Here is a 27,711-nt window from a genome sequence, read left to right as displayed (position 1 = left end):
AGTGTAAACAATTACTTTGTAATCAACTATATAAGATCTGAACTTATCACAAGCAAAAACAATTGCTAAAAATTCCTTTTCGGTAGTATCATAATTTCTCTGGGCACCGTCTAGAGTTTTACTAGCATAATGAATGACACTCAATTTCTTATCGACTCTTTGCCCTAGAACAGCACCAACAGTATAATCACTAGCATCACACATAGTTTCAAAGGGTAAATTCCAATCAGGCGGTTCAACAATAGGTGCAGAAATCAAGGCTTTCTTAAGTATTTCAAATGCTTCTACACAATCATCATCAAAAACAAAAGGAACATCCTTTTGCAAGAGGTTAGTGAGAGACCTAGAAATTTTAGATAAGTCTTTAATAAACCTCCTATAGAAACCAGCATGACCACGGAAACTTCTTATACCTTTGATGTCTTTAGGACATGACATCTTTTCAATAGCATTTACTTTAGCTTTATCAACTTCAATACCTCTTTCAGAAATTTTATGCCCCAAGACAATACCTTCATTAACCATAAAGTGGCACTTCTCCCAATTCAAGACAAGATTAGTTTCTTCACATCTCCGCAAAACTCGATCAATGTTGCTTAAGCAATCATCAAAAGAAGTTTCGTAAATGGAGAAATCATCCATGAAAACCTCAACAATATTTTCACAAAAAGTCAGAGAATATAGCAGTCATACATCTTTGAAAGGTAGCAGGTACATTGCATAAACCAAAAGGCATACGTCTATAAGCAAAGGTACTGAAAGGGAAAGTAAAAGTGGTCTTTTCCTTATCATCTTTTGACACAGGTATTTGAGAAAAACCAAAATAACCATATAGAAAGCAAAAATGTGTATGTTTGGATAGTCTTTCTAGCATTTGATCAATAAAAGGTAGAGGGTAATGATCTTTTCTAGTAGTTTTGTTCAATTTGTGAAAATCAATTACCATTCTATAACCTGTAACATTTCTTTGTGGGATCAATTCATGCTTATCATTAGGAACAACAGTAATACCTCCCTTCTTAGGGACACAATGAACAAGACTTGCCCATCTACAATCAGCAATAGGATAAATTATACCTGCCTCCAGAAGCTTTAGTATTTCATTTCTTACCACTTCTTTCATTTTAGGATTTAACCTTCGTTGGTCATAAACAACTGGTTTAGCATCGAGTTCCAAATTAATTTTGTGTTGACATAGAGTGGGACTAATGCCCTTAAGATCATCAAGAGTATATCCAATAGCGGCACAGTGCTTCTTCAGAGTTTTCAATAGCTTCTTTTCTTCATGCTTTGAAAGGTTAGCACTAATAATAACAGCATATATATTTTTTCATCAAGATAAGCATATTTCAAGGTATCAGGAAATTGTTTAAGCTCAAATACGGGATCACCCTTGGGTGGAGGTGGATCCCTAAGGATTTCTATAGGCAAATTGTGTTTCAAAATAGGCCCTTGATTAAAGAATATTTCATCTATTTCCCTTCTTTCATTCATAAACATATCATTTTCATGGTCTAGCAAATATTGTTCTAAAGGATCAGTAGGAGGCACGGCTGTAACATCAAAAAAATCTAAATTTTGGAATGTTATATTAAATAGATAGTTTTGATTTGCTTGTTTGATTGATTGTGTGAAGTTGAGTGAAATTTGAAACTTTTGAAAGTTAAATGAGAGGGAATAAAAGGACGTTCCCAAACTTTCACCGTTGCTTTATGATCTCCATGAATTCAAATTTGTTTCATCACAAAACCCTAGAGTGAAGATGACATGACTTCTTCCATTTAATTAAATGAAAAGGGTTTTTGAAAAGATTTGAATTACAGTTGGAACTATTTCAAATTCAGAAACTTTAAGCAACTCAATGATTTTCATGAGAGAAGATAAAATGACTTCTTCAAAGCATATGAAATATGAGTTGGGAGTTTAAAAGAATCCAATTTAGAGTCCCTTTGAAATTATTTTCAATTTGGGTTTTATTGAAATTATTTTTCTCCAAAAATAAAATATATGTAAAATAGGGTAAAATGATTCCCTACAATAGAAAATGGGAGAGAAATAAATTTGAAATCATTTTCGTATTTTAAAAATGTTTTCTGTGGGTTTTATTGTAGCAGTAGCACTATTTGAATTATTTAAATTTGTGTAGATTTTATTTAATGCTAGAAAAATGTTCATCTTGTAGGAAATCATTTTCTGAAAATTTAGATATAAAATATGCCTAGGTTCTATTTTATTTTACTCCGCTTTTTATTTTCCTTGTTTAAAAAAAAGTTTTCTTCCTCCGCCGACTGGGTCGGCCCAACTCCCGGGCCAGGCCACGGCCCAGCCCATGTCGCCCGCACCGCTAATCCCTGAGCTCGGGACGGAGTCCCAAGCCGCCACGGCATCGCCGCCGCCGCCTTGTCCGCCCCAGCCTCCCCTTGCCCCTCCTCCACGCCACCTCCTCCCCTCCCCTATAAATCCCGAGGCCCCGGGCCCTTTCCTCTCTGCCCGCACCACCGCCCCCCTCCCGCATCTCGCCGTCGCCTCGTCGGAGTTGCCGCCGCCGCCGAGCTTCCTCGCTGTCGCCCCGCTCCTCCCCGACCCCCGCAGCCACCACCCACCTCACCGTCGCGCCGCGCCGCCCCTCCCCGACCTCTCCGTTGCCCTCCTCGACCACCAAAGCCGCCGCCACATCGACGTCCGAGCCGCCACCACCGTCTCCCTCACCGCCGGCAGCCACAGTCATCGCGGTATGCCTCGCCTCTACCCTCGCCGTTCGATCTGGATCTAACGGTCGAGATCATCTTGTTTTTTTTCTCGAATCATTTTAGTTTAAGTAGCAAACGTTCGTAGTTTAGACTTTGCAATGAACGAATTCATTCGTTAGCGTTCGGCAGCGAACGTTCGTTAGATAGTTTTTTTTCTGTTTCTGTTTAATTCGGCCTGGGACCCATATGTAATTAGTTTCTTCATGGATTAGTCCCTAATCTTAAAATGATCACAAGTTTTTGCTTGTTAGTCGGAATTAGATGAGACCAATGCCAGATTCTTCGTTATGATCCCCTCTATCCAGATAATCAACTTAAACATATTTTTGAGAGTTTTAAAATTTGAATCCAAACTGTTTTTACTTGAACTTCGTTTGATCGTAACTTGAGTTTTATAACTCCGATTTAATTGGTTCTTTTTGCAAATTGAAACTCTTGACCTAAGATTTTTGATAAGGCCAAATTCACTTAATTTTGGTACTGTTAGAAATTTTTTCCTGTTGCGAGAGTCATTTGCTTGGTTTCAAAGTTTTCCGGATTGCTTTCTTCGTTTTTTCTGATATTTTGAGTGATTGCTTATGTGTGGTTACTATGGTTTGCTTACGATAGATTGAACGGAGTGTGACGAATAGAACTATCAGGAGTTCAGTGCGAAGGTTCTTCATCAACAGTACAGGCAAGTTCACACTTTGATCATATTTTTCATACCCAGTTTTTATTCATTAGTTTCAACCCTCAAACATTGCATGAGTAAGTTTGATAACATGTGGGTATTGGGAAGTAGATGATGAGGTAGAACCTGTTCCCTTTATTGCAAACTTTGGGAGTTACTTCTATGTTATGCTTATATTGCTATGCTATGCTCGTAGATGTGGATTGGGTGAGTGTATCCATGACAGATGTGAGTATTGTTAATTAATGGTTAACTTAAGGTGGCTACTTAAATACACATCTAGGTGGATTGAGGCACCTCGGGAAACCAGTGTTGCCTGTTTTTTTGGAAATCCCAGGGATACCGTGTGATTATCCTATGGACCGCCACCTAGGCTCAAAGGGATCATAAGATTATTCATGCTAGAAACTTCCGTGTGCAGCCACAAGCTATTATGGGATCTAGCATAGTTGATTAAATCATGTGAACTCTTACAGTGGTAGACTAGCAGATGTACATCGTGAGGTGCTAACGCTTCTGAAAGACTGTGTCTCGGTCATCCGTTTCTCAAACACCATGTAGTGTGAGAAATCCAACAGAGGAGATCGGGTCTTATGGGGAAAAGTGTGCAAACCTCTGCAGAGTGTACAAACTAATCATGGTTAGTTGTGTCCCCGGTTATGGACATCTTGAGTATCTAGTTCTTGGATTATCATGTTGATCTCATCGCGTTACTTAATATAATTTGTTTGGGTTTAATGATGATGCTTAATTGGTATTGAGTTGGGTGAACCTTCTCAATGTTTAACAACTACCATGATAGTTAAATAAAATTTATTCCTTTGTTGTAGGGGAAAATTGGCTTTATGCAAAACTGTAACCATAGAGCTTTCCACCGGCCAAATAATGTATGTAGTGATAGTTATTATTCATCTTTGCTCTATGGTGTGAATTTGCCAGTACATTCAATGTACTGACCTACATGGCTGAAACGTCTCATGTTGTAGGAATCTTACGACGAGTAAGTGATACATTAGGGTTACGATTTTTACACTCAACTTTGTCGTTGGTGTTGATGGGAATCCACAATTGTGTTGTTTCTTCCGCTATATGGATTGAGGTAATAGTATTTATGTCATTTTATACATGTGATTTACCTCTGTTATAATCCTCGAGTACTGTGTGTGTCAGCATACCGATCCAGGGATGACACTTAAGCACAGAGACTTGACCGTCTGAGGTTGGGTCGCTACAAGATGGTATCAGAGCACATGTTGACTGTAGGACGTGACCCTAGAGACTGGCAAGCCCATAGGAAAGATTTTCTCTACTACTTTATTTTCAAAAAAAAGATCTCTTACCTCTCTTATCTTCTAAGCTTATTCAAATATTCCCTTTTAGTTAGACTATACCATTTCCCATTTTGACCACATGAAGATTCGGCTGATGAGACCACTCCAAGGAGTACAAGATATCGGACAATTAAGACCACTTTGGAATAAAGAGGATTTCTACCGTACATTACAATGATGGAAACTACAACGGTTGAAGACTCCAAAGAGTAGGAGAATTTGAAGGCCCTGTAGAATTATTCCAGATTTGTATGACCTAGGAAGGCACCCCTTATGGAACTTGGCAGACTAATGAAGCTGTCAATACCCGAGATCAAGGTGTCTCAGAGAAAGACCAGAACATGGAGCATCAGAACTCAAAGTTTTTGTCAAGAAAACCCTAAGGCAGGAGATCAACTATGGAATGATAGCCCATGGCAATGACAAGGGAAGAAACACGACTATCCATGATGTTATCGCAAGCTTATGCTATTGTCACCATGCTGAGTTAAGCATGCATTTCTTCGGATGGATTGGATGGTAGAAGGCTGATGGAGCACCTGTCAGTAAAATATGAAGTTTTAACCTTAGCTGGTGTATCACCAGGATCTGGAGTATTACATCCAGAAGTTTAAGATGGACATGCAGGAAGCTATATTTGACAAGTAAGTATTTCATGAAGAACTCAGGATCCAGAAGCTGAAAGTAGCCAAGCTGGAGGAGCAAAACCTTGAGATACAGGAGATTTGTCAGGAACTGAAGGATAGTAGGACCATGGTTCATGCCAAGGATGTTGAAACCCAGAAGTTGGAACGCAACTCTGGGAATATTAAAGGACGTCATGAGAGACTTCGCGTTAATAGAGATGATCTGGCTAAAGAACATGAGAAGGACAAGCATGATTGGAAGAAGCCATCGGAGACATGAACAAGAAGAGTTTGGCGACTTTGAAGATTTATTGACCTTTAGAAGAACAAATATCTGTTATATACTTACGTTAGATGCGACGATTGTGAGCTGTCTTTTGTTTGATGTTTTACCGACAGCCACAAAATAAAAGGCCCTTTTCAAAACTATTGTTTGTATTGTGTGTATCCCCCTATCTCTCTTATCTCACCCCAAAACCCTTGGAACCAATAGAGGATGAATGGAGATGAACTCACATTTTCTGGACCCATGCATCAATTGGACACGGACCGATGGATTCAGAACATGGAGGATCACATGAAGAATAACCCTATAGCCAGGAAGGATATGACCCAGCATGCTCTTCAGTGCTTTGAAAGAGGTGCTGCTACTTGGTGGAGGATGTACCAAAACATCAATGGATGGCAAGGAGTAACCACTTGGAAAGAATTTAAGTTGACTTTGTCAAAGTCTCGGCTTGTGTCCCAGAAATTGAAGCCTTATGGAAACAATATGAAGAAACCTTGTGCATGCAAGCTTTGTGGAGCAATAGGACACAACCATAAAGAACACAAGTATGAATGCCCTAATTGTGAAGGAAGTCACCCAGCTGAAGAATGCCCAACTAGGCAGATTACTTGTTTCTTGTGTGAAGGAACTACCCACTACCCTGCTCAGTGTCACATTTACGCCATGGTACAAAGAACCATCCAGTAGAAGAAAGAAGCAATTAAAGGAGCCCTCATGGAAATTTTAGAAGAACCTTCAATGAAGGAAGGGGTGGAGGACACACCCGAAGAAAACCCAAGTAAACCCTGCACCAAGTCTTGCTATTCATGTGGAGAAGAAGGACACATCTCCTAGAATTGTCTGAATGGGGATCTAGTAGAATTCCCGACAGAGGAAGTAGAGTATGACCCACAAGAAATAGAAGCCCTGATTGGAACGGAAAAGTCTAGGGAGAGAAGTAGATTGGATTCCAGGAAGGACCTGAGCCACATCACCTGTTTTAGGTGCAAGGAGTCAGGGCACTACTTCAGCAATTGCCCAAAAAGGAAGTCGATGACCCAAGGAGGCTATGTGATCATGAGGAAACCTCGAGACTTGTCAGAAGTAATATGTTTCTTCTGTAACGAAGCAAGGCACTTTGCAAGAGATTGTCCCAAGGAGAAGGAGACCTGTGCTAAATAGTTGAGTTTGCAATAAGGAAATGTAGTAGTAGTAGTGGGAACAATTCTTTTACATTGAGGTGTTGAGATGAGGCATGTAATGGTAATGCAGGAGATTGTAATAGTTTGAGAATCAATAAAGTTGGCATCATTGGTACTGATTTGGATTTTATGAGTTGTTACTCCATGGAGAAAGATTTTGACCATTTTAGAGGATATGAGAAATATGGTCTATGGAAGAATTGGAGCATTTTAAGGGTGGTAGTACCCTGTGAGGACCCTTGACCCCTGGAAAAGAAAATGATATTCCATGAAATGGACTATGGACAAAATAAGTATGAGTTTTTTCTCGATATGTGGGATACCCCAAGAATACGAAGGGATGAATTACTATTGCATATAAAGGAGGTATGATGTTGGAAGTATGGGGCAATTGTAACTCCATGATGAGTATGAGTAATCACATTGTAGTGTGATACCAATAGAGGGAAGGAAGGAAGACAATACCATTGGATGGATTTAAGAATGCTAGGAAGTTGGATGTTGGAATAATGATCAGTTGCCCCGATGATGAGTTCAAGGTTTTCAAGTGATGAGATGGGCCATAACCCATAGGCCTCAGGACCTGCCAAGAAGCAAGCACACTCTTGCTGAAGGAAAAACCCTGGAAGAGGATATACCTTTATCAACCGACGATTTTATAGGAGCAACGCAAAACCTGAGAGTTGTGAAGGAACGTTAGTTGTTTGTTTGGCTTGCAGAATCAATGGATTTATACGAACTTGGTTCGTTGACAAGAGAAATTCTGCAATGCTTGTGAGGATGATCGAGTGTTAGTATGCGAGATTTGCTAAACCATATACAAGGTAATGATTTGGGTGCGGGATGGTTTGATCACCATACTGACTTACTATTATTATTCGTCATGCTATATGGGATAGTAAATCTGAGAGACTTGCCTATAGTAGAGGGATGACGATTAAAACCTTGTTTAAACCTTAAAATGGTACGGTGTTTTTCCCTTGTACAAGGCAATTGTTGCCAATCGTAGGTCATACGGTGAGGATGAAGCCCACACCCATTTTCCTACAGGAGAAACCATAAATTGTTGACCACCATGAGATATCGATAGTTGTTTAGTATTGGCGCCACACACATCAGCTAAGAAGACCTAGTCATGGAATAACCTTACGAAGATGAAATGGACATAGGAATTAAGGAAAAGGTTATGCTACGACCGGAAGAGCCTGGAGAAGGAATTATCCTCAAGATCTGAGAAGATCGACACTGTCAACAATAAGGATGGAGTGTATGAGTTTTGATGGAACCGTAACCATGCTTCTAAGGGTGGTAGTACCCCAGACCCCCTATGAAGATCGAAGGATTTTGAGAAGACCCCCGAACCTAACCTATTTCTTGGTAGCCTCTCCGAATCTCGAGGACAAGATTCCTTTTAAGGGTGGTAGGTTTGTAACATCCCAAAATTCTAAATTTTGGAATGTTATATTAAATAGATAGTTTTGATTTGCTTGTTTGATTGATTGTGTGAAGTTGAGTGAAATTTGAAACTTTTGAAAGTTAAATGAGAGGGAATAAAAGGACTTTCCCAAACTTTCACCATTGCTTTATGATCTCCATGAATTCAAATTTGTTTCATCACAAAACCCTAGAGTGAAGATGACATGACTTCTTCCATTTAATTAAATGAAAAGGGTTTTTTAAAAGATTTGAATTCCAGTTGGAACTATTTCAAATTCAGAAACTTTAAGCAACTCAACGATTTTCATGAGAGAAGATAAAATGACTTCTTCAAAGCATATGAAATATGAGTTGGGAGTTTAAAAGAATCCAATTTAGAGTCCCTTTGAAATTATTTTCAATTTGGGTTTTATTCAAATTATTTTTCTCCAAAAATAAGATATATGGAAAATAGGGTAAAATGAATCCCTACAATCGAAAATTGGAGAGAAATAAATTTGAAATAATTTTGGTATTTTAAAAATGTTTTTTTGTGGGTTTTATTGTAGCAGCAGCACTGTTTGAATTATTTAAATTTGTGTAGATTTTATTTGATGCTAGAAAAATGTTCATCTTGTAGGAAATCTTTTTCTGAAAATTTAGATATAAAATATGCCTAGGTTATATTTTATTTTACTCCGCTTTTTATTTTCGTTGTTTAAAAAAAAATTCTTCCTCCGCCCACTGGGCCGGCCCAACTCCCAGGCCAGGCCACGGCCTAGCCCACGTCGCCCGCGCCGCTCGTCCCCAAGCTCGGGACCGAGTCCCGAGCCGCCACGGCATCGCCGCCACCGCCGTGTCCGCCGTGGCCTCCCCTTGCCCCTCCTCCATGCCACCTCCTCCCCTCCCCTATAAATCCCGAGGCCCCGAGCCCTTTCCTCTCTGCTTGCGCCACCACTCCCCTCCCACATCTCGCCGCCGCCTCGCTAGAGTTGCCGCCACCGCCGAGCTTCCTCGCCATCGCCCCGCTCCTCCCCGACCCCCACAGCCACCACCCACCTCACCGTCGCGCTGCACCGCCCCTCCCCGACCCCTCCATTTCCCTCCTTGACCATCGGAGCCGCCGCCACCGTCTCCCTCGCTGTCGGCAGCCACATTCACCGCGGTACACCTCGCATCTCCCCTCGCCGTCCGATCTGGATCTAACGGTCCAGATCATCTTGTTTTTTTTCTCGAATCATTTTAGTTTAAGTAGCAAACGTTCGTAGTTTAGACTTTGCAGGGAACGAATTCGTTCGTTAGCATTTGACAAGGAACGTTCGTTAGATAGTTTTTTTCTGTTTCTGTTTAATTCGGCCAGGGACCCGTATGTAATTAGTTTCTTCACACATTAGTCCCTAATCTTAAAATGATCACAACTTTTTTGCTTGTTAGTCGAAATTAGATGAAACCAACGCCCACTTCTTCGTTATGATCCCCTCTATCCAGATAATCAACGGACATATTTTTGAAAGTTTTAAAATTTGAATCCAAACAATTTTGTACTTGAACTTCATTTGATCGTAACTTGAGTTTTATAACTCTGATTTAATTAATTCTTTTTGCAAATCGAAGCTCTTGACCTAAGCTTTCTGATAAGGCCAAATTCACTAAATTTTGGTACTGTTAGAAATTGTTTTCTATTGCAAGAGTCATTTGCTTGGTTTCGAAGTTTTCCGGATTGCTTTCTTCGTTTTTCCTGATTTTTTGAGTGATTGCTGATGTGTGGTTACTACTGTTTTATTATGATAGATTGAACGGAGTGTGACGAATAGAACTATCAGGAGTTGAGTGTGAAGGTTTTTCATCAACAGTACAGGTAAGTTCACACTTTGATCATATTTTTCATACCCAGTTTTTATGCATTAGTTTCAACCCTCAAACATTGCATGAGTAGGTTTGCTAACATGTGGGTACTGGGAAGTAGATGATGAGGTAGAACCTATTGTCCTTTATTGCAAACTTTGGGAGTTACTTCTACGTTATGCTTATATTGATATGTTATGCTTGTAGACGTCGATTGGGTGAGTGTATCCATGACAAATGTGAGTATTGTTAATTAATGATTAAATTAAGGTGGCTACTTAAATACACATCTGGGTGGATTGAGGCACCTGGGGAAACCAGTGTTGCCTGTTTTTCGGAAATCCCGGGGTTACCGTGTGATTATCCTATGGACCGCCACCCAGGCTCAAAGGGATCATAAGATTATTCATGCTAGAAACTTCCGTGTGCAGCCACAAGCCATTATGGGCTCTAGCGTAGTTGATTAAGTCATGCGAAATCTTACAGTGGTAGAGTAGCAGATGTACATCGTAAGGTGCTAACGTTTCTGAAAGACTGTGTCTCGGTCATCCGTTTCTCAAACACCATGTAGTGCGAGAAATCCAATGGAGGAGACCGGGTCTTGTGGGGAAAAGTGCGCAAACCTCTACAGAGTGTACAAACTAATCATGGTTAGCCGTGTCCCTGGTTATGGACATCTTGAGTATCTAGTTCTTGGATTATCATGTTGATCTCATCACATTACTTAATATAATTTGTTTGGGTTTAATGATGATGCTTAATTGGGATTGAGTTGGGTGAACCTTCTCAATGTTTAACAACTACCATGATAGTTAAATAAAATTTATTCCTTTGTTGTATGGAAAAATTGGCTTTATGCAAAACTCTAACCATAGAGCTTTCCACCAGCCAAATATGCATGTAGTGATAGTTATTATTCATCATTGCTCTATGGTGTGAATTTGCCAGTACATTCAATGTACTGACCTACATGGCTGCAACATCTCATGTTGCAGGAATCTTATGACGAGTAAGTGATACGTTAGGGTTACGATTTCTACACTCAACTTTGTCGTTGGTGTTGATGGGAATCCACAACCGTGTTGTTTCTTCCGCTATATGGATTGAGGTAATAGTATTTACGTTATTTTATACATGTGATTTACCTCTATTATAAATCCTCGAGTACTGTGTGTGTCAGCATACCAATCCAGGGATGACACTTAAGCACAGAGACTTGACCATTTGAGGTCGGGTTGCTACAGCGGCAAAAGAAGCAAGACCAATAATTTCATCCTTAATAGGCAATTCTTTATCATGGGGTTGTCTACGGAATTTAGTGAAATTAAAATCATGAGACATATCCCCTAAACCAACAGTAACAACATTTTTCTCACAGTCTATCTTAGCATTAACAGTATTCAAGAAAGGTCAACCAAATATAATGGGACAAAAATCATCTTGTGGGGAACCAAGAAGAAGAAAATCAGTAGTGTATTTTATTTTCCCACACAAGACTTTGACATCTCTAACTATCCCAATTGGTTATATAGTATCTCTATTGGCAAGCTTAATAATAACATCAATATCTTCTATCTCAGCAAGTGCAATATCATTCATAATTTCTTGATATAAGGTAAAAGGAATTGGACTCACACTAGCACCCACATCACACAAACCATGATAACAATGATCTCCAATTTTAATGGAAACAACAGGCATGCCAACAACAGGTCTATGTTTATCTTTAGTATCGGGTTTAGCAATTCTAGCAGCTTCATCACAGAAATAAATAACATGCCCATCAATATTATCAACCAAGAGATCTTTAACCATAGCAATACTAGGTTCAACTTTAATTTGTTTAGGGGGTGTAGGTGTTCTAGTATAACTCTTATGAACCACAGTCGAAGCTTTAGCATGATCCTTTATTCTAACAGGAAAAGGTGGTTTCTCAATATAAGCAGTAGGAACAATAGGATCAACATCATAGGTAATAGTTTCTTCCTCAACTTTAATAGGTTCTACTATTTTAACTTTAATGGGAGGATGATATTTAAACCACTTCTCCTTAAGGAGATCAACATGAGTAGCAAATTATTCACAAAAAGAAGCTACTATCTCATAGTCAAGTCCATATTTAGTGCTAAAATCACAAAAGGCATCGATATCCATAAAAGATTTAACACAATCAAACTTAAGGTTTATACCTGACTCCTTACCTTCGTCGAGTTCCCAATCTTCAGAGTTGCATTTAATTATTTCCAATAAGTCCCATTTGAATTCAATATTCTTCTTCATAAAAGAACCAGTATAAGAAGTATCGAGCATGGATCGATCATTATGAGAAAGCCGTGCATAATTTTTTTGAATAATAATTTCTCTTGAGAGCTCATGATTGGGGCATGAATATAACATTGACTTAAGCCTCCCCCAAGCTTGAGAGATACTTTCTCCTTCACGAGGCCAAAAATTATATATATAATTCCGATCACGATGAACCAAATGCATAGGATAAAACTTCTGATGAAATTCCAATTTCAGTCGGTTGTAGTTCCATGATCCAATATCATCACATAGCCTAAACCATGTAAATATGCCTTTCATTCAAAGATAAAGGGACGACCTTCTTCTTGACAACATCCTCGGGCATACCTGCAAGCTTAAATATTCCATAAACTTCATCCACATAGATTAGGTGCATATCGGGATGTAATGTTCCATCTCCTGCATAAGGATTAGCTAGCAGTTTTTCTATCATACCCGAAGAAATTTCATAATAAATATTTCAGTAGGTGCAGTAGGTTGAGGAGCAACTCTTTGCTCTTCCGGTCGAGGTGAAGATATCCCGAACAAGCCCCTCAAAGGATTATTTTCGATAGTAACAAGTGACGGTAAATTTCAGCACACTATGCGCTTCACTCCCCGGCAACGGCACCAGAAAAGAGTCTTGATGACCCAAAAGTATAGGGGATCTATTGTAGTCCTTTTGATAAGTAAGAATGTCGAACCCAACAAGGAGCAGAAGGAAATGACAAGCGGTTTTTAGCAAGGTATTATCTGCAAGCGCTGAAATTATCGCTAACAGATAGTTGTGTGATAAGATGATTCGTAATGGGTAACAAGTAACAAAAGTAAACAAGGTGCAGCAAGGTGGCCCAATCCTTTTTGTAGCAAAGGACAAGCCTGGACGAACTCTTATATAAAGCAAACCGCTCCTGAGGACACATGGGAATTATTGTCAAGTTAGTTTTCATCATGCTCATATGATTCACGTTCGTTACTTTGATAATTTGATATGTGGGTGGACCGGTGCTTGGGTGCTGCCCTTCCTTGGACAAGCCTCCCACTTATGGCACTACTGCAGGATGTTGCTAACACGACACTACGATCAGAGACCCTTCGTGAAACTGTGTGTGATGCAATAATCGCAAACGATGGTGTCAGAGAACCGTCTAAAATGTGCAAAACCTTTGCGATGACGCCTGCATCAAACACGGTTCAGATTCTAGTTGTGTGTGCGATGCAGGGCATACGGTTCAGTTCAATTAACTGTTTGCGATGATGAGGAACAAAAGAAACAGGCAGCCAGATGAAGGCGTGCGATACACAGCGTACGGTTCGCTCGGATGAACTGTTTGTGAATAGGCAACACAAAAGAAACGGTCAGCCAGATCAAGGTGTGTGTGTGATGTACAACATGCGGTTCACTCGGATGAACTGTTTGCGTTGACACAAGAGAACAGAAACAGTTTGATATAACAAGATGTGTGTGATACATGGCAAACAGGTCTGTAATCAGAAATGTATGCGAAGACCGATAATAACACAGACGATTGCTTATAATAAGACGTATGTGATATGCTTTGTCTACACAACATGTATTGGCCACTAGGGGATGGGCGGTCATCTGGATACGCCGTAAGGATGCGAAGAGGCATCCTATATCAGCAAGGACTAGTTGTTCCACCAGTAGCTCATCTAAGAGAACTCTCAAGTTAAGTGTGCTCAGGCTGGAGCAACCATCAGATGGGTGACTGGATGGGAAGTTGTGTTGATGTTAAATTAACTGATAGGATGGGTCATGTCAGTCAAATGACCGAAATGACCCATTCCCTCACCTAATTTAACCTCGAGGTCCTTCTCTTTTTTTTAACATATGTTAAAGAAGGTCTACCGCATTACTTTTTGACAATGTGTATACGTGGCATACAGTTGATCCATCCAACATGTTTGTGATGGAATAAGTCGTGTGTGTCATGGGAAAACACTTGCTAGTGTACAACCGTTTGTGATTGATGAATTCATCACCGACAGGTTCCCTAGTGTGGTCCGTGTTCATCTCATCAGCATCTACTTCTCGTGCTAGCTCGATGTTCCTTTATATTGTAAGTTTCCATTAATTGATGGTGTTCTATGAACACGCCACCATTTCCCGCCATTTCCTCACTTGTTTCCTGCCACCTAGCGATATTGCACATAAACCTAGGTGTGGCGCGACGCACGGAGGCAACAAGCGCAGCCTGTAGCACATCCACCTTTTCCAAGCATGCCAACGCACCAAAGCGCCGCCTCTGCCATCAACCTCGTCAACGAGGAAAACCAGAAGGCACCATGGCCCGTCGAGGCCATGGCGCTCCCCAGCAACGCGATGGACAACGTTGTGATGCGCGTCATCGCTAGGGTTGAGCAGACCTTTGGTGCATGGCGCTTCAGCGCCGCGGATCAAGATAGGCATGTCAGCACTGAGAGGCTGCAGCTCGCCACACAACATGATCGATGGCGCGCCGTAGACCAAGCTAGGCGCATTCGTGCTGATAGGCTGCGGCTTGCCGCATGGCGAGAGCGTTGGAGCGCCGCAGAGCAAGAGGCGCGGCGCACCGCACAGCAAGAGCGGATCCCTCGGTGCTTGCGTGCTATCGACAGGGCGTCGCAGCTGGGTACACGTCCCGTCAGTACCCCCATTCCTCGCCAAGAGTGGGCACAGGCCCTCTGCACCGTACTTGCACCAGAGGCCGGCCTCGCCGTACTTGCACCAAACGCCTGTCGCGCCGTTCGCATGGGTCACGCCGTTCGCCTTGTCCGCGGCCCGCTCGATGCCAACACGCTAGTCGGTAGGCTTGACCGCCTCCTTGGCACATGTGTCCACCTGGGCGTAGTAGAGGAACATGGCCGTCGCATCCTCGACATGGTGATCTCCGATGAAATAGCTAACTTGGAGCTTGAGATCACGCTCCAGATATACCACAAGCGTGTCGATCGCTTGGACGAACGCCTGCACGAGTTTAGGCAGAGCCAAGAGCTACCGTAGGCAAGGGTTGCTGGTCATGGTCTCATGGACGCGTTTTATTTTGTTGAGTCGTTTCGACGTGGATAGCTATGTATTCATAGCAATCATGCTATTGCTCTGTTTATTGCTCTGTTTCAATGTGTGTACTTTGTTTTCCGTTCTTATATGTTCTGTTTCAATGTGTGTTTATACGCGTTCCATTCTATATATGTGGCTGATAACAGATAGATTCAAATTAGTATACAAAAACATATAGAAAATGGAATTCATAATATATATAATATTAATTGTTCATTAGTCCATCATAGAATATATATACATAATATCATCACATATACGTGATGATACTTAACTACTGGGTAAAATGCATAAAATTGAAAATGAACAATACTAAAACTAATAATCCCTCCTGGGGCCAGTATTTCGACAGCCCCTCGCCAGCATCTCCCTGGTGCGCGGCGTCTTCCCAGAGCGGAGGCCGTACTCCGCCTCCTCCGCCTCGCAGCGCTTGACGTGCTGATCTGCCTCTTGTAGACGGACGCGCGCGAACGATCTTGCCATTTCATTAGGCGCCCACCGGAGCTCCTCGTCGGTGGCATGATATGTCTCCATCGTATCTACTTTTCCAAACACTTTTGCCCTTGTTTTGGACTCTAACTTGCATGATTTGAATGGAACTAACCCGGGCTGACGCTGTTTTTAGCAGAATTGCCATGTTGTTATTTTTGTGCAGAAATGAAAGTTCTCGGAATGACCTGAAACTCCACGGAGAATATTTTTGGAATTAATAAAAAATACTGGCGAAAGAATCAAGGCCAGGGGGGCACACCTTGTCCACATGGGTGGGGGCGCGTCCCCCTGCCTCGTGGGCCCCCTGGAGCTCCACCGACCTCAACTCCAACTCTATATATTCACGTTCGGGGAGAAAAAAATCAGAGAGAAGGATTCATTGCTTTTTATGATTTGGAGCCGCCGCCAAGCCCTAATCTCTCTCGGGAGGGCTGATCTGGAGTCCGTTCAGGGCTCCGGAGAGGGGAATCCATCGCCGTCGTCATCATCAACCATCCTCCATCACCAATTTCATGATGCTCACCGCCGTGCGTGAGTAATTCCATCATAGGCTTGCTGGACGGTGATGGGTTGGATGAGATTTACCATGTAATCGAGTTAGTTTTGTTAGGTTTTGATCCCTAGTATCCATTATGTTCTAAGATTGATGTTGCTATGACTTTGCTATGCTTAATGCTTGTCACTAGGGCCCGAGTGCCATGATTTCAGATCTGAACCTATTATGTTTAAATGAATATATGTGAATTCTTGATCCTATCTTGCAAGTCAATAGTCACCTACTATGTGTTATGATCCGACAACCCCGAAGTGACAATAATTGGGACCACTCCCGGTGATGACCGTAGTTTGAGGAGTTCATGTATTCACTAAGTGTTAATGCTTTGGTCCAGTACTCTATCAAAAGGAGGCCTTAATATCCCTTAGTTTCCAATAGGACCCCGCTGCCACGGGAGGGTAGGACAAAAGATGTCATGCAAGTTCTTTTCCATAAGCACGTATGACTATATTCGGGATACATGCCTACATTACGTTGATGAACTGGAGCAGGTTTGTGTCACCCTATGTTATAACTATTGCATGAGGACTCGCATCCGACATAATTATCCATCACCGATCCAATGCCTACGAGCTTTTTCACATATTGATCTTTGCTTAGTTACTTTACTATTGCCACTATTACAATTAATACAAAATTGCTACTTTTACTTTTGCCACTGTTACCGTACTTCCATACTACTTTGCTACTAAATACTTTGCAGCAGATATTAAGTTATCCAGGTGTGGTTGAATTGACAACTCAACTGCTAATACTTGAGAATATTCTTTTGCTCCCCTTGTGTCGAATCAATAAATTTGGGTTGAATACTCTACCCTCGAAAACTGTTGTGATCCCCTATACTTGTGGGTTATCAAGACTATTTTCCGGCGCCGTTGCCGAGGAGCATAGCTCTATTCTTTGAGTCACTTGGGATTTATATCTGTTGATCACTATGAGGAACTTCAAAGACGAAAGAACTAACATTTTTCTCTCAACTATGAGTGGGGGGGTAAGGAACTGCCATCTAGCTCTGCACTTGATTCACCTTCTGTTTTGAGTAAGCTTGTGACACCTAAACCTGCTTCTGTTATTAATTCTGATATGTCGCATGTTATTGATGATGCCACTTCTGCTATGCATGATACTTATGATGAAACTACTTCTATGCTTGATACTACTATGCCATTAGGTGAATTTCTTGATGAACAACTTGCTAGGGCTAGAGAGAATGAAATTATTGAAACTGATAATATTGATGAAAGCGATGATGAAGATTCTCCCCCAAGATATGAATTACCTGTTATGCCTGAGGGTTATGTTATGGTTGAAGAAACTGCTAGAGATTTTCTTGCTTGCAATGATACATCTGATCTTAAGAAATTATTAGCTAAGCTGAAAGAAAAGTCTCTGAATGCTAGAATGAAATATGACCCTGCTTTTGCTACTTCACTTATCTTTAATACTGATAAGGATTATGATTTCTCTGTCGATCCTGAGATAATTACTTTGGTTGAATCTGATCCTTTTTATGGCTATGAATCTGAAACTATCATGGTACATCTTACTAAACTGAATGATATAGCCACCCTATTCACTAATGATGAGAAAAGTCGTTACTACTATATCCTCAAGTTATTTCCATTCTCATTTAAAGGGTGATGCTAAAAATTGGTTCAATTCTCTTGATCCTGGTTGTGTGCGTAGTCCCCAGGATATGATTTATTACTTTTCTGCTAAATATTTCCCCGCTCATAAGAAACAAGCTGCTTTAAGGGAAATATATAATTTTGTGCAAATTGAAGAAGAGAGTCTCCCACAAGCTTGGGGGAGGCTTCTCTGATTACTTAATGCTTTGCCTGATCATCCTCTCAAGAAAAATGAAATACTTGATATCTTTTATAATGGACTAACCGATGCTTCCAGAGACCACCTGGATAGTTGTGCTGGTTGTGTTTTCAAGGAAAGAACTGTTGATCAAGCTGAATTGTTATTGAATAATGTGTTGACTAATGAAAACAATTGGACACTTCCTGAACCAACTCCTAAGCCAACTCTGAAGAAAAGGGGTATTCTATTTCTCAGTCCTGAAGATATGCAAGAGGCAAAGAAATCTGTGAAAGAAAAGGGCATTAAAGCTGAAGATGTTAAGAATTTACCGCCTATTGAATAAATACATGGTCTTGATAACCCGACACAGGTAGTAAAGGTAAATTCTCTCTATAGATTTGATGAAGGTGATATTCCTCGTTATAAGTCTACTAGTCAATGCTTGGATGAGTTTGATAATTTTATTGTTAAACAAGAAAACTTCAATGCTTATGTTGGTGGACAATTGAAATGTAATGCTGATATGATTGAACACTTGAGTGATTATATGTCTAGAGTTAAAGGGGAACTAAAACTTATTAGTAAACATGCTTCCATGGTTACCACTCAAGTAGAACAAGTGCTTAAAGCTCAAAATGATTTGCTCAATGAATTAAATAATAAGAAAAATGATAATGTTGTCAGAGTTATGACTAGAGGTGGTAGAATGACTCGGGAACCTTTGTATCCTGAGGGCCACCCTAAGAGAATTGAGCAAGATTCTCAGAGAAATAATGTTGATGCACCTACTCCTTCTAAAAAGAAGAAAAAGAAAAATGATAGGACTTTGCATGTCTAGTGAACCTGTTGTAGACACACCTGAGAATCCTAATGATATTTCTATTTCTGATGCTAAAACACAATCTGGTGATGAACATGAACCTAGTGATAATGTTAATGATAATGTTCATGCTGATGCTCAACCTAGCAATAACAATGATGTAGAGATTGAACCTGTTGTTGATCTTGATAACCCACAATCAAAGAATCAACGTTATGATAAGAGAGACTTTGTTGCTAGGAAGCACGATAAAGAAAGAGAACCATGGGTTCAGAAACCCATGCCTTTTCCTCCTAAGCCATCCAAGAAAAAGGATGATGAGGATTTTGAGCGCTTTGCTGAAATGATTAGACCTATCTTTTTGCTTATGCGTTTGACTGATATGCTTAAAATGAATCATTATGCTAAGTACATGAAAGATATTGTTACAAATAAAAGAAAGACACCGGAAGCCGAAATTTCCACCATGCTTGCTAATTATACTTTTAAGGGTGGAATACCAAAGAAACTTGGAGATCCAGGAGTACCAACTATACCATGCTCCATTAAAAGAAACTATGTAAAAATTGCTTTATGTGATCTTGGAGCCGTGTTAGTGCTATGCCTCTCTCTTATATCATAGACTTGAATTGAATAAGTTGACACCTACTGAAATATCTTTGCAAATGGCTGATAAATCAACTACTATACCTATCAGTATTTGTGAGGATGTGCCTGTTGTGGTTGCAAGTGTTACTATCTTAACGGACTTTGTTATTCTTGACGATAGTATGTCAATTATCCTTGGAAGACCCTTTTTGAATACTGCAGGGGCTATTATTGATTGTAACAAAGGCAATGTCACTTTTCATGTTAATGGTAATGAGCATACGGTACACTTTCCGAGGAAACAACCTCAAGTTCACAGTATCAATTCTATTGGAAAGATTCCAACTATTACTATTGGAGGTTTTGAATTTCCTCTTCCTACTGTCAAGAAGAAATATGATATTCTTATTATTGGGGATGTACATATCCCCGTTGAGGTAACCTAGTGCTATTCAAAAATTCTCAGGTTTCATGCGATTCAGAATGAGTTTGTTAACAAGACTTGATCAACCTTGTTAATGGATTCCTTTTGATGAGCATGAGATGGATGAAGTTAGAAAGCACAACTCTCTGTACCCTCCTTTTACTTTTTGTTATTTAGATTAAATAAAGCAAAAATAGTATTTTCTGACTGTTTTCTGAATTATCCCTACAAAAAAAATATCCCAAAAATAAAAGTTCTCCAAATGCCCTGAAAATGAAATATGATTTTCTTTCTAGAATATTTAAGAATATCTGGCAGTGAGAACACATCAGGGGGATTCAGCACCTAGCCACGAGGGTCCAGGGTGCGCCCACCCCCAGGGGCGCCCTCCACTTATTCCTGCACCCACACACTCCTTCCTCCCAAAAAAATCACCAACCAGCTCAAGCACGAGTTCTAGCTCATCGTGCTGCCATTTTCGATCTCCTTGCTCAAAGCTCCATTCATGTAATGTTTTGGGGGTTGTTCTTCGGTATGTGACTCCTCCAATGGTCCAATTAGTTTTTGTTTTAATGCTTTATTCATTGCAAAATTTTGCTGCTAAGGTGACCCTTTTCTTTAGCTTGCATGTCAAGTTTATATGGTCCCAAGTAGTTCTAATGCATGATATAATCTCTAGGCACTTGTGGGGGTAGTTGCTATCAATTTTGTTGAGTTTGATTCACTTTTATTTTGAGTTACTAAAAAATTCAGATTTTTTCAGAGAAAGGAAAATGCATAGGAAAATGTACCAAGGTGGTTCTTCAAGGAAGCAAGGACCCAGGCCCGCAATACATGAGCCGGACGATGAACCACCTAGGGAAGCTCAAGTGCATCCTTGTGAATGGCCGTCAGAGGAGTTTATGGTCCAGGCAGGCATTAAGGATGAATTTGATGCATATGTGCGTAATGCTGATATTGAGGACTTCTTGTCAGATAAGTGCTCCCAATACTACTATCTTACTGATTCCTTTGTGAGAAGGTTTAAATTCACATCTTCGCGCAATTCTCACACTGTCTTATTTGATCTTTATGATAAATCATATACCATGGACCTAGAAGATTTTAATACTGCTTGTAAACTCCCGCGGTGGGGCAATGTTAGTGAACCTCGTAAATCTGAATATAAAGACTTTCTTGCTAGTATCACTGTGGGGAAATCTAGAGAAATCATACAAGCTATCATAGGGAGCATTCATTTTCCTTCCATACATTATTTTGCTCTCTTTATAGGTAGATGTGTTAATGGTAAAGATGAAGCTTGTCACATGTGTGTTCTTGATCTTAGTGTCCTCAAGAGTGCGGTATTAGGTGATAAACAATATAACTTGGGGGCCATTGTTGCACGAAGGCTGCATCTTAATGGTACATGTGGAGATTTGTTTGGTGGGATTTATGCAACTCGCGTAGCTAATTATCTTGGGGTACCCATACACGAAAATGATAGGAAGTTGCCTCCTGCTTATCTAGATTATAGTGCCATGGTTAGCCATCAGTTTCTTGAGAGGAATGAATAGTTCCTCCAATATCGACTAATCTTTGATAGACGGCGTACTATCCATATTGCTCTCCCTGCTCCTACTTTCTTTGACTTTTAGGCGAAAAGGAGATACTTTATAACCAGGGAGGAGGCAAATGAATATGAGAGGAGGACGGAGGCAGCTCGCCTCCAAGCTGCAGCTCTTGAGGCAGTAGCTGTTGCATCTCAGTACGACCCTAGTTTCAACTTTGGATATCCGCCAGGCCAGCCATGGCCATAGACCAACTTAGGCCAAAAGCCTAAGTTTGGGGAGTACCTATTTCTCACCAACATTACATTCATGTTCACACACTCATTCTAGTTTTTGGTGCTCATACTTTTTCATTGTACTATCCATGCTAGTTTATTTTCTTTTCTAAGGCTTTTTCTTGTGTGTTTGAATAACCTTAAGAAAAAACCAAAAAAAATAGTTGTAGCTTTTAGCTAGTTTACTTTCCATACCTGTAGTAGTAGTAATTAAAAGAAAACCCAAAAATATTTCTCGTTCTTCTTTTGCTTGTTGGGAGCTTTCCCGTGTATATAGTTTTATTTATTTTCTTTTCATTGGGGGTCGAGAGGAGAAGACCACGATGAAAATGTTGAGTGGCTCTCATATGCAGTATTAATGATTTAACCAAGAGCCCATACTACCTTGTCTTCCCACTTGAATTGAATTCTTGCATATTCCAGCTTAGTCCAATGCACATGCACTATTATTATTATCCACATTGTTCGGTCGTGCAAGTGAGAGGCAATAATGATGATATATGATGGACTGATTGAGATGAGAGAAGTTGGTATGAACTCGACCTATCTTGTTTTTGTAAATATGATTAGTTCATTGTTTCTGATTCGGCCTATAATGAATAAACATGTTTACAATGATAATTAGAGATTATAGTTGCTTATGACATGCTTAATTAGCTAGGACTTTATAATGGTTTACCTTGTGTGCCAACATGCTATTAAAATGGTTGTGATGTGGTATAATAGGGTGGTATCCTCCTTTGAATGATTCGAGTGGCTTGACTTGGCACATGTTCACACATGTAGTTGAAACAAAATCAACATAGCCTCCACGATATTTATGTTCATGGTGGATTATATCCTACTCATGCTTGCACTCAGTGTTGATTAATTTTAATGCATGTTCATGATTGTTGTCGCTCTCTAGTTGGTCGCTTCCCAGTCTTTTTCCAGCCTTCACTTGTACTAAGCAGGAATACTGCTTGTGCATCCAAAATCCATTAGCCACAAAGTTATTCCATATGAGTCCACCATACCTTCCTATATGTGGTATCTACCTGCCGTTCCAAGTAAATTTGTATGTGCCAAACTCTAAACCTTTAAATGAAATTCTGTTTTGTATGCTCCAATAACTCATGTATCAACTAGGGCTGTCTATATCTTCCATGCTAGGCGGGTTATTCTCAAGAGGAGTGGACTCCGCTCCTCACTCACGAGAAAATGGCTGGTCACCGGGATGCCCAGTCCCATGCTCAAATCAAATCAAAATAATTGCAAACAAAACTCCCCTAGGATTATTGTTAGTTGGAGGCACCCGTTGTTTCGGGCAAGCCATGGATTGATGATTGTTTGTGGTGGGGGAGTATAAACTTTACCATTTTGTTTGAGAACCGCCTATAATGTGTGTAGCATGGAAGATATCGAGATCTCTTGGTTGTTATGTTGATAATGAAAGTATGTTGCTCAAAATATTATTTATCTCTATTTCAAAATCGAGCTCTGGCACCTCTACAACTCCCTGCTTCCCTCTGCGAAGGGCCTATATATTTACTTTTATGTTGAGTCATCATCCTCTTATTAAAAAGCACCAGTTGGAGAGCACCACTGTCATTTGCATGCATTACTATTAATTTATATTGAGTATGACTATGATTGGATCTCTTTTACCATGAATTACAATGTCTAGTCAGTCCTTGATCTTCAGGGGTGCTCTACATTTATGTTTTGCGGTCTCATAAAGGGCTAGCGAGATACCATCTTGTTATATCATACTATGATTGTTTTGAGAAAGTGTTGTCATCCGAGATTTATTATTATTGCTCGCTAGTTGATTATGCCATTGATATGAGTAAACATGAGGCCTAAATGTTATTGTGAATGTGGTTAGTTCATAATCTTTGCTGAAAACTTGAATGATGGCTTTACATATTTACAACAACAAGAGCAAACAGAGTTTGTAAAAGTTTTTCTTTATCACTTTCAGTTTATCAACTGAATTGCTTGAGGACAAGCAAAGGTTTAAGCTTGGGGGAGTTGATACGTCTCCGTCGTATCTACTTTTCAAAACACTTTTGCCCTTGCTTTGGACTCTAACTTGCATGATTTGAATAGAACTAACCCGAATTGATGTTGTTTTCAACAGAATTGCCTTGGTGTTATTTTTGTGCAGAAATAGAAGTTCTCGGAATGACCTGAAACTCCACGGAGAATATTTTTGGAATTAATAAAAAATACTGGCGAAAGAATCAAGGCCAGGGGCCCACACCCTGTCCACGAGGGTGGGGGCGCGCCCTACCCCCTGGGCGCACCCCCTGCCTCGTGGGCCCCCTAGAGCTCCACCGACCTCAACTCCAACTCTATATATTCACGTTCAGGGAGAAAAATTCAGAGAGAAGGATTCATCACGTTTTACGATACAGAGTCGCCGCCAAGCCCTAATCTCTCTCGGGAGGGCTGATCTGGAGTCCGTTCAGGGCTCCGGAGAGGGGAATCCGTCACCGTCGTCATCATCAACCATCCTCCATCACCAATTTCATGATGCTCACCGCTGTGCGTGAGTAATTCCATCGTAGGCTTGTTGGACGGTGATGGGTTGGATGAGATTTACCATGTAATCGAGTTAGTTTTGTTAGGGTTTGATCCCTAGTATCCATTATGTTCTAAGATTGATGTTGCTATGACTTTGCTATGCTTAATGCTTGTCACTAGGGCCAGAGTGCCATGATTTCAGATCTGAACCTATTATGTTTTCATGAATATATGTGAGTTCTTGATCCTATCTTGCAAGTCAATAGTCACCTACTATGTGTTATGATCCGGCAACCCCGAAGTGACAATAATCGGGACCACTCCCGGTGATGACCGTAGTTTGAGGAGTTCATGTATTCACTAAGTGTTAATGCTTTGGTCTGGTACTCTATTAAAAGGAGGCCTTAATATCCTTTAGCTTCCAATAGGACCCCGTTGCCATGGGAGGGTAGGACAAAAGATGTCATGCAAGTTCTTTTCCATAAGCACGTATGACTATATTCGGGATACATGCCTACATTACATTGATGAACTGGAGCTAGTTTTGTGTCACCCTATGTTATAACTATTGCATGAGGAATCGCTTCCGACATAATTATCCATCACTGATCCAATGCCTACTAGCTTTTCACATATTAATCTTTGCTTAGTTACTTTACTGTTGCCACTATTACAATTACTACAAAACTGCTACTTTTACTTTTGCCACTGTTACTGTACTTCCATACTACTATGCTACTAAATACTTTGCTGCAAATATTAAGTTATCCAGGTGTGGTTGAATTCACAACTCAACTGCTAATACTTGAGAATATTCTTTGGATCCCCTTGTGTCGAATCAATAAATTTGGTTTGAATACTCTACCCTCGAAAACTGTTGCGATCCCCTATACTTGTGGGTTATCATGGCACGTTGGAGCTTATCGGCCCAGCTCCACGCAGCGACGAGGCGCCTAGTGCCTCTGGCCTTCCTCGTGAAGTGCTCATCTTTGTACACCTCCTCTGCATGATGACGTGCCCGCCCCCAAAGCTTCGCCGCCTCCTTTTTCCAGGCGACATCACGGGCTTCACAGGCCGCCTGGTGCATGGCATCCTCCTACTCCATCTCCTTCTTGAAAGCCACTTGCCTGGCTTTCTCAGCCGGCGGCAGTGACTTCCAAAGACAAAGATCATACTAGCCCCAAAACCAATCCAAAGTTGGGGGGTCCGGCACAACCTCGATTGGCGGCGCGTAGGTGTCCTCGTCGCTACTCTTCGAGTGAGCCTCCTCGGGGGTGGCGACTCCTCGTCGGCGCGTGGGCAGACCGGCGGTGCCATGGCAGAGATTAGAGAGAGATAGAGAGAGAGAGGGCGAGCAAGGGGAGAATCTAGATGAAAATGAAGGCGGGACGACATGAGGAAGGTAGTAGTGGCGGCTGGAACTAGATCGTCAGGAACAGTACATGCGCCGGTCGCTGGAATTTACGAGTACTGTAGTGTGAATTACACACGATACCCGCAGCAAAATCCGTGTGTGAACATAATAGCTGACGGTTCCCAATGCAGATCCGTGTTTGATTAATAAAGCCCGCCACTCACCTTCCAAAACTCGAGGCGTGAAATAGAGTGCTAGTCGTGTGGGGCCGATTGTCTTGCCAGATTTTACATTTTCTTTTTTGAACACCAGATATTTACATCGTCTGATGATATTTGAACTTGCACACAAGTACACAAATATGATTTTTCAAACCGTTATTGTTAGCCGTCGCATGTAGATGTAGTTGCATGTAGATGTAGTTCAAATTTGAATTGCGATCATTAAATGGCTAGAAAATCGCTTAAATGTCTTCAAAAGGTCAAATGACCACTGAAATTTTCCAAATTTTCACATGACAGTTGTATTAGTGCATGTTACACGTAGAAAAAAAATTGAAGGTCGTAAGAGGAAGCTATCTGCCGTTCGTCATCAAACATGCATTTTTCCCTTCTCGGAACCACGAGCCTTCTAGTGAGTTGCTCCGGTTTGTGAGGGGTGTGTGTCCAAACTTTCGTCAAATAGACCAACTTTTGTACCACATCATCTTGGTGGCATGACATTACATCAAGCAAGGTTTCATGTTTTTCTGATCATTTTCTAATTTTTTGGAATAAAAATGCCATGGCACTCCATGCATGTACATGTGTCCATGTCGTGAGACCAATATGTTTGAAAATTCCTTCTACTTTACTGCACATGGAATTAACTCGCACACAAGTACACAAATATGATATTTCAAGCCGTTATGGTTAGCCATTGCATGTACATCCAGTTCAAATTTGAATTGTGGTCATTAAATGGCTAGGAATCACTTAAATGTCTTCAAAAGGTCAAATGACCCCTGATATTTTCCAAATTTTCACATGACAGTTTGTATTAGTGCAAATTACACGTAGAAAATTTTTGAAGGCCATAAGAGGAAGCTATCTGCCATTCGTCATCAAACATGCATTGTTCCCTCTCGGAACCACGAGCCTTCAGTGAGTTGCTCCGGTTTGTGAGGGGTGTGTGTCCAAACTTTCATCAAGGAAGCCAATTTCTGTACCACATCATCTTGGTGGCATGACATTACATCATGCAAGGTTTCATGTTTTTCTGATCATTTTTTAATTTTTTAGAATAAAAATGCCATGCACTCCATGCATGTACATGTGTCCATGCCGTGAGACCAATATGTTTGAAAATTCATTCTACTTTACTGCACATTGAATTAACTCGCACACAAGTACACAAATATGATTTTTCAAACCATTATGGTTAGCCGTTGGATGTACATCTAGTTCAAATTAGAATTACGGTCATTAAATGGCTAGGAAATCACTTAAATGTCTTTAAAAGGTTAAATGACCCCTGAAATTTTCCAAATTTTCACATGACAGTTTGTATCTGTGCACATTACACGTAGAAAAATTTTGAAGGCCGTAAGAGGAAGCTTTCTGTCGTTCGTCATCAAACATGCATTGCTCCCTCTCGGAACCACGAGCCTTCTAGTGAGTTGCTCCAGTTTGTGAGGGTGTGTGTCCAAACTTTCGTCAAACAGGCCAATTTTTGTACCACATCATCTTGGTGGCATGACATTACATCAAGCAAGGTTTCATGTTTTCCTGATCATTTTTTAATTTTTTGGAATTAAAATGCCATAGCACTCCATGCATGTATATGTGTGCATGCCATGTGACCAATATGTTTGAAAATTCCTTCTAATTTACTGCACA

Source organism: Triticum dicoccoides, chromosome 6B (assembly GCF_002162155.2).
Source record: "Triticum dicoccoides isolate Atlit2015 ecotype Zavitan chromosome 6B, WEW_v2.0, whole genome shotgun sequence".
Lineage (NCBI taxonomy): Eukaryota > Viridiplantae > Streptophyta > Magnoliopsida > Poales > Poaceae > Triticum > Triticum dicoccoides.
The sequence above is the reverse complement of the archived record's forward strand: the minus strand, read 5'-3'. Positions refer to the sequence as shown.